Source organism: Osmerus eperlanus, chromosome 27 (genome assembly GCF_963692335.1).
Source record: "Osmerus eperlanus chromosome 27, fOsmEpe2.1, whole genome shotgun sequence".
Classification (NCBI taxonomy): Eukaryota; Metazoa; Chordata; class Actinopteri; order Osmeriformes; family Osmeridae; genus Osmerus; species Osmerus eperlanus.
The window spans coordinates 7,865,897-7,875,849 of record NC_085044.1 but is presented as its reverse complement, the minus strand read 5'-3'; positions in this window follow the sequence as shown (position 1 = coordinate 7,875,849).

Sequence of the window (9,953 nt, the reverse complement as noted above, 5' to 3'; positions counted from 1 at the left end):
ACCCCTGTGCTTAAAGATCCTGTAAAGTAAATTTTATGTTTTGCTTCTAAGTACATTATATACGTGTGAAATTAGTTCCTGAAAGCATGTGCAAAGCGCTAAAACTTTGTCGCACTGAAATGTGGAGTTAGACCGAAGAACAGTTTCTCTTCCGTTTTCAGGTCAGGTTTTAATGGGCGGAGCCCAAAAAAATGCCTATCTACGTCATTTCGCCCTATACGTCAGATCACTGAATGGCTACTCCTGCTGTACTGTTATTGTAGCCTACATCAGCTAGCTAGCTAGCTTCAGGATGTCTCCCACCAACCGCAACTGCATCTTCCCTGGATGCAAGAACTCCAGCTGCGCTGCAACGCAATCCCTATTGATAATGAAAGGAAAAATAGGTGGATAGATTTTGTGAAGAGCCACGCTGATGGAAAGCTTCGGATAAACTCCAACAGCCGCCTCTGCAGTGGATGAGAGTCTAAATGACTAAATGCAGTGACCATTTCACAGCGGATAGTTTTAACATGGACCAGAGACAGACAGGGTTCGCGGACACACGGCCGGGAGGGCGATGCTCGGTACGGCTCCGCGGTGCGTTCCTCCTCCGGTCGCACCTGGACAATCCACCGCTGCCAGCAGTTCATCACTCAGTTCTGTGTGCTTGTTATATTTATACTAGATAACTTTTCCAGAGGTATCTCTGCTATGAGTTAGTGCAAACCGCCAAATAGATATTAGGCTACTCGGTGTAGAATGATGGTATTTTGGTGAAATGGTAGCTAATGTGTTAGAAGTAGCCTAGTTGGAGAGCTCATGTCTGCTGTCTCTGGTGTCCATTTTTACTGTTACAGCTCAGGGGAACATTTCATATGCATCTGTATGTTTCACTCATTGAACAAATAAATTCTAATTGGGTGTGCTTTGCCTTCGGCAAGGGCACAACCTTTGTTCTCTCACATATATATTATTGTGAGAATGCTGTTCAGCATTCTCACTATTGTTTTTCAACTTCTTAGTTCTTCCGCTGTTTTTTGGCCTTTAACTAGTTCTGCATACTTTCACCGATTCCTACAATTTTTGTATCAAAACGTTCAGCTCCTTCAGGAGATGTTGGCTATGACTTTTGGTATTTCTCACTTTTATACTTTTTAAGACATTAAGGTTTTTGTGCAAATTATTCTCCCATTAAAAGTAATGGTAAATCCTTTCAAATCATTAAAAAGCTTCCTCCTCTTTCAAACGTAACTACTTCAGCATACTTTCAGCTAGAGACACCATTCTACCTTTAAAATGTTCACAAGACATTCAGCTATTCCCAAATGATTCAGCTTTTTCAAATATTCAGCCAATTTTGAATTATGACAGTTTGAAATACATTAAAATGTTTGCTCCTTCTTGATTTTTATGATATTCAACTAAATTGTCAAACAAATTCCTCTAACGTTCATATAGTTTAACTTACAGAAACAAGTTATACCTTAAAATGTAGGAAAAATTGTCCTCTTTCAGCCAATGTAACTACTAAAGAGCTCACATTTACAGATTTTCAGCTATGAGCCTTGAAGCGAGAGCAGCCTTTCAAATTCTCTCACTAACTTCAATGGAGAGGTGGGTAAAATTCGTCAGAGAAAGCAAAAGAAACAAGATTTTGAAACTGCCGGTAGAGTCGTATTTCTGACCGCACAGACATATAAAGGACATCTCTGGTTTCGGCAGTGGAGTCTTGGGTCTCGGAAAATATCCTTATATTTTGGATTGGACGTATAGTTTTGCGTCTAGGTTAACTTGTTTGAGGTGTGGATTCTAGCTACATTAGTTACTCTCTCTGCCCAGCTCGTTAGCGATCACAGCTGCTCCATCGCCTTGGCAACCAAACAAACACGCACCAGGAAAGCAGAAGGAACACGTTTTTGAAACTGCAGGTAGAGTCGTATTTCTGACTGCACAGACATAAAAAGAATATCTCTGGTTTCGGCAGAGTCTTGGGTCTCGGAAAATATCCTTATATTTTGGATTGGACGTACAGTTTTGCGTCTAGGTTATCTTGTTTGAGGTGTGGATTCTAGCTACATTTCTCTTATTCTCTGCCCTCAGCGCGTTAGCAATCATAGCTGCACCATCACCGTAACGACAGACGCGCACCACTCAGTCTCTCACACAGGTGATTGGTACGTTTACTTGACCATGAGAAACCCGATTACTAGCAATTGTCGGTTTATGCCAATAATACGATTACTCCGTTTACATGTGTAATTAGTTATGCGATTACACAATAAACGCGTCTACATGATTCTTTTTTATTAATTGTTGTATGCTCCACGGACAAAACTTGCACCATCATCCTTCTGCAACAAAGTGTCGCCGTGTCTTCCTGTATCGGCTCTACTGCTGTATGTATCATTACATCAATACATTGAATCCTACTAAGAAAGCCGAGTAAACGCATAGGCTACATCTGCTACTGCTAATAGAAATGTGTATGTGTGTGTGTGTGTGTGTGTGTGTGTACATATGTTAACAAACAAATCCACCTCATCAGACACGTACTCTCACTGTCTGGAAATGCTATCCAGCTGCACCAGCTGCTTTAAGCATCAGCCCCGTGACTCGGAAAATAAAAACTCCCAAAAACGAAAATCAGAAATGAGCACCGAACTGACAGCCGTGTTTGACAGAGGCCAGAGTGCCGCGACACGCTGTTTACGCCTCTCTCCAAGCCACAACTGTCTTCCAGAAGAAGTTCACCCAGCCGGTCGGCGTTCCAGAGATTTCCATGGACATGGACTTTATATATTACAGAATGTCTACTATCCCAACTATAATTTCATCTGTTAAAACGATAATATTCGTGTTATGACTAGCTAGCCTACTTCTTCTTCTGTTTAACAGTTCAGCTTTCAGCTTCTCCCGCATTGTAGGCTATTTAGCTCTTAGCTTTGTTAAGATGATGCAGTTCAGCTTCCACACTGCCTCTTTTGTGTGACTGACACATTTTTGAAATTCATTTCAGCTTGCGGGTATTTTCTCATTTCTCACTTTTATACTTTTTAAAATATTAAGGTTTTTGTGCAAATTATTCTCCCTTTAAAAGTAATGGTAAATCCTTTCAAATCATTGTTGGAATTCTGCTCCAGCCCCTTTCAAAAATACCTTTCGGTTGCTTTGAAGCTTCAGCTTATAACTTTCTACTAAATGTTCACAATTTTCCGCTTTTTTAGCATGGTCAGCTATCCCCATTCAGGTTTTCAGCATTCTCACTGCTGTTTCGCAGGAACAGCCGTTTCTAGTTGGGTGTGCTCAAGCCTTCGGCGAGAGCACAACCTTTGTTCTCTCACATATATTATTGGGTGTGATTTGCTTTCGGCAAGGGCACAACCTTTGTTCTCTCACATATATATTATTGTGAGAATGCTGTTCAGCATTCTCACTATTGTTTTTCAACTTCTTAGTTCTTCCGCCGTTTTTTGGCCTTTAACTAGTTCTGCATACTTTCACCGATTCCTACAATTTATGTATCAAAACGTTCAGTTCCTTCAGGAGATGTTGGCTATGACTTTTGGTATTTCTCACCTTTATACTTTTTAAGACATTAAGGTTTTTGTGCAAATTATTCTCCCATTAAAAGTAATGGTAAATCCTTTCAAATCATTAAACAGCTTCCTCCTCTTTCAAACGTAACTACTTCAGCATACTTTCAGCTAGAGACACCATTCAACCTTTAAAATGTTCACAAGACATTCAGCTATTCCCAAATGATTCAGCTTTTTCAAATATTCAGCCAATTTTGAATTATGACAGTTTGAAATACATTAAAATGTTTGCTCCTTCTTGATTTTTATGAATGAGCAGCAAGCAGAGTGGCACACTCTGCTGGCTGCTCTTTTTCTGATATTCAACTAATTTGTCAAACAATATCCTCTAACGTTCATATAGTTTAACTTACAGAAACAAGTTATACCTTAAAATGTAGGACAAATTGTCCTCTTTCAGCCAATGTAACTACTAAAGAACTCACATTTACAGATTTTCAGCTATGAGCCTTGAAGCGAGAGCAGCCTTTCAAATTCTCTCACTAACTTCAATGGAGAGGTGAGTAAAATCAGTCAGAGAAAGCAAGAAGGAACAAGATTTTGAAACTGCCGATAGAGTCGTATTTCTGACCGCACAGACATATAAAGGACATCTCTGGTTTCGGCAGAGTCTTGGGTCTCGGAAAATATCCTTATATTTTGGATTGGACGTATAGTTTTGCGTCTAGGTCAACTTGTTTGAGGTGTGGATGCTAGGTAAATGTTCGTTTTTCTCTCTGCCTAGCTCGTTAGCTATCACAGCTGCGCCATCACCGTGGCAACCAAACAAACACGCACCAGGAAAGCAAAAGGAACACGTTTTTGAAACTTCAGGTAGAGTCGTATTTCTGACTGCACAGACATGTAAAGAATATCTCTGGTTTCGGCAGAGTCTTGGGTCTCGGAAAATATCCTTAGATTTTGGATTGGACGTACAGTTTTGCGTCTAGGTTAACTTGTTTGAGGTGTGGATTGTAGCTACATTTCTGTTATTCTCTGCCCTCAGCGCGTTAGCAATCATAGCTACACCATCACCGTGGCATCGACAGACACGCACCACTCAGTCTCTCACACAGGTGATTGGTACGTTTACTTGACCATGAGAAACACGATTACTAGCAATTGTCGGTTTATGCCAATAATACGATTACTCCGTTTACATGTGTAATTAGTTATGCGATTACTCAATAAACACGTCTACATGATTCTTTTTTATTAATCGTTGTATGCTCCACGGACAAAACTTGCACCAACATCCTTCTGCAACAAAGTGTCGCCGTGTCTTCCTGTATCGGCTCTACTGCTGTATGTTTCATTCCATCAACACATTGAATCCTACTAAGAAAGCCGAGTAAACGCACTCAATGGTAGGCTACATCTGCTACTATCCCAACTATAATTTCAGCTGTTAAAACGATAATATTCTTGTTACGACTAGCTAGCCTACTTCTTCTTCTGTTTAACAGTTCAGCTTTCAGCTTCTCCCACATTGTAGGCTATTTTAGCTCTTAGCTTTGTTAAGATGATGCAGTTCAGCTTCCACACTGCCTCTTTTGTGTGACTCACACATTTTTGAAAATCATTTCAGCTTGCGGGTATTTTCTCATTTCTCACTTTTATACTTTTATACTATTAAGGTTTTTGTGCAAATTATTCTCCCTTTTAAAGTAATGGTAAATCCTTTCAAATCATTGTTGGAATGCTACTCCAGCCCCTTTCAAAAATACCTTTCGGTTGCTTTGAAGCTTCAGCTTATAACTTTCTACTAAATTTTCACTATTTTCAGCTTTTTTTAGCATGGTCAGCTATCCCCATTCAGGTTTTCAGCATTCTCACTGCTGTTTCGCAGGAACAGCCGTTTCTAGTTATTTTTATTATTCTTTTTGCCCCCCTAAAACTCAGTCAATATTTGGCCTACATAGACAACCTAGGTGTCAAAAGTTTCGTCTTGGTACCGATTGAGTTGCTTGTATTGGGATTTACGTTCCGTTGCATGGTTTAGGCTTAGGTTAAGTTTTTGTGGCGAAAAGTGAAGCTAACGGTGGCTAATTTGCTAGCCACAGTCACTGACGTTACTAACGTCACTACGTCACTAACGTCACGAAAACTTGCGTGACTACCTCTAGCAGAACATTAGTTTAGCAGCTCGTTAACTTCTGGGAGATAGCTAAGCTAACTACTTTACTGCAAGGCAGCTGCAGAAACGCCACAAGCAAAGAGGCCAGGGTGATAACTATTTACTAATTTTACTTTGTGATATGACACACAATTGTGATGTGTAATGTACAACATAAGCTGATATTATTAAGGAAGTACATCTACTTTCGGAAACAGTATAGTTTACTATTTCACTGAAGTATTAGCATCATGACATTAGCCTCTGTTGCCCGGGCAACACATAACAGTGGTCTATGATGCATCTGTTTTCAATCGTTAAAATAAACATTCCTCACAAATACGTTTTCGTTGTAGGATTTATTATGACATTAGATTACAAGTAAACGATTTGTGGGTGAAATTATCATTACCTGTCGTTTCAAACCAGTGTAGCTCACTGCAACGCTGTAGCCTACGCGAGACATTACAAAAACATCTACACAGCTGTTTAGAAAGTCAAACGGCAACAGAACATGTTCGGCACTCCCCTTACTTAAATCAAAAGTCTATCTAACTACTAACCTGAACTTCATTGCCACAGCCTAAACGTTGTCCATCTGTTCATGAAAATAATTAATTTCAGCCTAAACCGTACAACGGAACGTTAAATCCAATTCAACCAACGCAATCGCTACAGAGACGAACACAGCAGTAGTCTAGTATTGTACCGTAGTAGTACAATTTACCGGGGCAGCTTCTCCACACAGGGCTATATCGCATTTTGCGTTGTTACTGACAATGATCGCTACCAGTGAGCTTTTTATGAATGAGCGATTTTCCACTAAATAAATGTCAAGCTTATTTACGTTTTGGGGGGCATATTTTCAGTTAGCAGATGGTACTGTTTGAATCGCGATTCCATCTTCTACTGCCGGGTAACGTCGTAGAATAATCTTCAAAGGGGGTTCTTTATTAATGAATGAATGCAATGAGTAGGCTAAATGCCTGAAAATATCACGAGAAGGGAAAAACTTAAAATGACGTTTAAGTCATAGAGATTAGGTCCATTTTTACACCGGTCTGCAAAATTTATTCGTTTTGATTCAACGATGAGGCTGCCTCTTGCAGGGGAAATGACAAGACATCTATTTCATTCTACACTTCACTCGTATTTTCAGTTGTAAATGAGCAGCAAAAAAAAAAAGCTTTTACATTTATTTAATCTTTATAAATAATAAGTATGCATTTTCATATAAAATATACAGAAATCAGTTGTAAAAATGTCATTCAAAAACGGACCCCTGTGCAACCGACGCAAGCAAGCACACCCTACAATTTCCCCAGAAATTGTACCCTCTCTAGTTCGTTTTGTTTCAACGATGAGGCTGCCTCTTGCAGGGGAAATGAGAAGACATCTATTTCATTCTACACTTCACTCGTATTTTCAGTTGTAAATGAGCAGCAAAAAAAAAATGCTTTTAAATCTATGTCATCTTTATAAATAATAAGTATGCATTTTTATATAAAATATACAGAAATATCAGTTGTAAAAATGTCATTCAAAAACGGACCCCTGTGCAACCGACGCAAGCAAGCACACCCTACAATTTCCCCAGAAATATTACCCTCTCTAGTTCTATATGGTTTTGTTCGGCTTGACATGGCGTTTATTATCTTGGTTGGGGGTAGGCACTAGGCAGCGAGGGGCGGAGCTTCAGCTCCTTCAGGCGACACGCCCCCCCAGTCTCAAGCAGAGAAGACTGCTGACTTTTTCACGATTTCTGAATCAGAATTCGGTTTATTCGCCATGTATGTTATACAAACACGGACTTTACTGTGGCAGGGAGGTGCAAAACACTAAACATATACAGATCTTAAATTAAGTAAAAGTACAAAAGTTTAACTATTTCTAAGAGCTAAACAATCTAAGAATACAACAATTTAAATATAAAATAAAATATATATAAAATAAGAATAATGAGCAGCGTGAATGGTCAACATAGTGCAGTCGGATACTGAGATAAAGTGGCTTATGCATACTGAATTGCCATTAGATGGACTTATAGTTAAATAAGTGAATGAATGTCAATGGGAGTCCTTGGCCTTGTTGAAGAGGCCAGTAGCAGATGGAAAGAAACTGTTTTTATGGCGTGAGTTTTTGGTCCTGATGGCCTTCTGCCAGAGGGGAGTAGCTGGAACAGGGAGTGACCAGGGTGGGAGGGGTCGGCCACAATCTTCCTCGCACGCCTCAGGGTCCTCGAGGTGTGCAGGTCCTCGAGGGTAGGCAGATTGCAGCCGATCACCTTCTCAGCAGTGCGGATGATACGCTGCAGTCTGCTCTTGTCCTTGGCAGTTGCAGCAGCGTACCAGACGGTGATGGAGGAGGTGAGGATGTACTCAATGATGGCTGTGTAGAAGTGCACCATCATTGTCTTTGGCAGATTGAATTTCTTCAGCTGCCGTAGGAAGTACATCCTCTGTTGTGCTTTTTTGGTGAGGGAGCTAATGTTCAGTTCCCACTTGAGGTCCTCGGAGAGGATGGTGCCCAGGAAGCGGAAGGACTCCACAGTGTTGACTGGGGAGTCGCACAGGGTGATGGGGGTGAGTGGGGCTGTATTCTTCCTGAAGTCCACAACCATCTCCACTGTCTTAAGAGCATTGAGCTCCAAGTTGTTCTGGCTACACCAGGTCACCAGGTTGTCAGCTTCCCACCTATAGTCAGACTCATCCCCGTCAGAGATGAGCCCAATGAGGGTGGTGTCGTCCGCAAACTTCAGAAGTTTGACAGACGGATGACTGGAGGTGCAGCTGTTGGTGTACAGGGAGAAGAGCAGAGGGGAAAGGACGCAGCCCTGAGGAGATCCGGTGCTGATGGACCGAGAGTCAGAGACTTGTGTTCCCAGCTTAACGCACTGCTTCCTGTCAGACAGAGGTCTGTGATCCACCTGCAGGTGGAGTCGGGCACGTTCAGCTGGGAGAGCTTGTCCTGAAGCAGGGCAGGGATGATGGTGTTGAAGGCAGAGCTGAAGTCCACAAACAGGATCCTGGCATAGGATGCTGGGGAGTCCAGGTGCTGTAGGGTGAAGTGGAGGGCCATGTTAACGGCGTCATCCACAGATCTGTTGGCTCTGTAGGCAAACTGCAGTGGGTCCAGGAAAGGGTCTGTGATGGCTTTGAGGTGTGCCAGCACAAGGCGCTCAAAAGACTTAATTACCACAGAGGTCAGGGCGACGGGTCTGTAGTCATTGAGTCCTGTTGGCCTTGGCTTTTTGGGCACAGGGATGATGGTGGAGGACTTGAGACAGGCTGGCACATGGCATGTCTCAAGGGAGGTGTTAAAGATGTAAGTGAACACCGGAGACAGCTGGTCAGCGCAGTGCTTGAGGGTGGCAGGAGAGACAGAGTCCGGCCCAGCTGCTTTGCGGGGGTTCTGCCTCTTTTAAAGCCTAATTTAACATACTTGTCGGTGTTATTTTTTCATTCGAATTTGGATGGGTGGTTAATAACACATTATTCTGTGGTGTGGCGAACTTAAAACTCGTTTTCAGGTCCACTTTACAGGATCTTTAACTGTCAATCACTCCTTATCACTGCGCTCCGTTGTCACGTGACAGGGAGCAAACGAGAGCAACATTTGGGTGGTTGCTCCACATTTTTGGCTAGTGCTCCTTACTTTTTGAAGTTGGAAGCACCAGGGCTACCAAGTAAAAAGTTAATTTCAAGCCCTGATAGGGAGCTGGTGGCATACTGTATATCCTGTCAGCCACCATGCACCGACAAAGTGTTCCCCCTCGGCCCGAAACAAGTGGACATGAACACAGAATGCGAAGTGGAGGAAGGTTCAGTGTGTGGGGCACAGAGAGGCTTTCACTTATACTCACAACTTACACTAATCAGAGACTTCATAGACAAGTGTGTGTTTTTCCTCTCCAAAGTGAGATTGTACAGTGCCATGGTCTTGTCATGAAATGTCCCTCACTCCTGAGAGCCAGTCTGTCATCTGCCATAACTCGACCAGTTTGATCCCAACATGTCAGTTCTGCAGTAAAGTATCCGTGGGCAAGAACCTGATTCTAATCAAACAACGCAGCTGAGTGCACTCTGATGTAGCAGGTTGGGCTGTCAGCAAGGGGTGTGGTATTGTATGGAATGATGTGCTCATAAAAATATTATGTAAATCTGGAAAGGGATGACGAAAAGAACAGTAAAGAAATGCAACTGCTCAATAATTCATGTAAACCTTTGTCACAATCTTGGAATCATCTTGAAAGATAACATTGACTTCCACAATGAATTAGG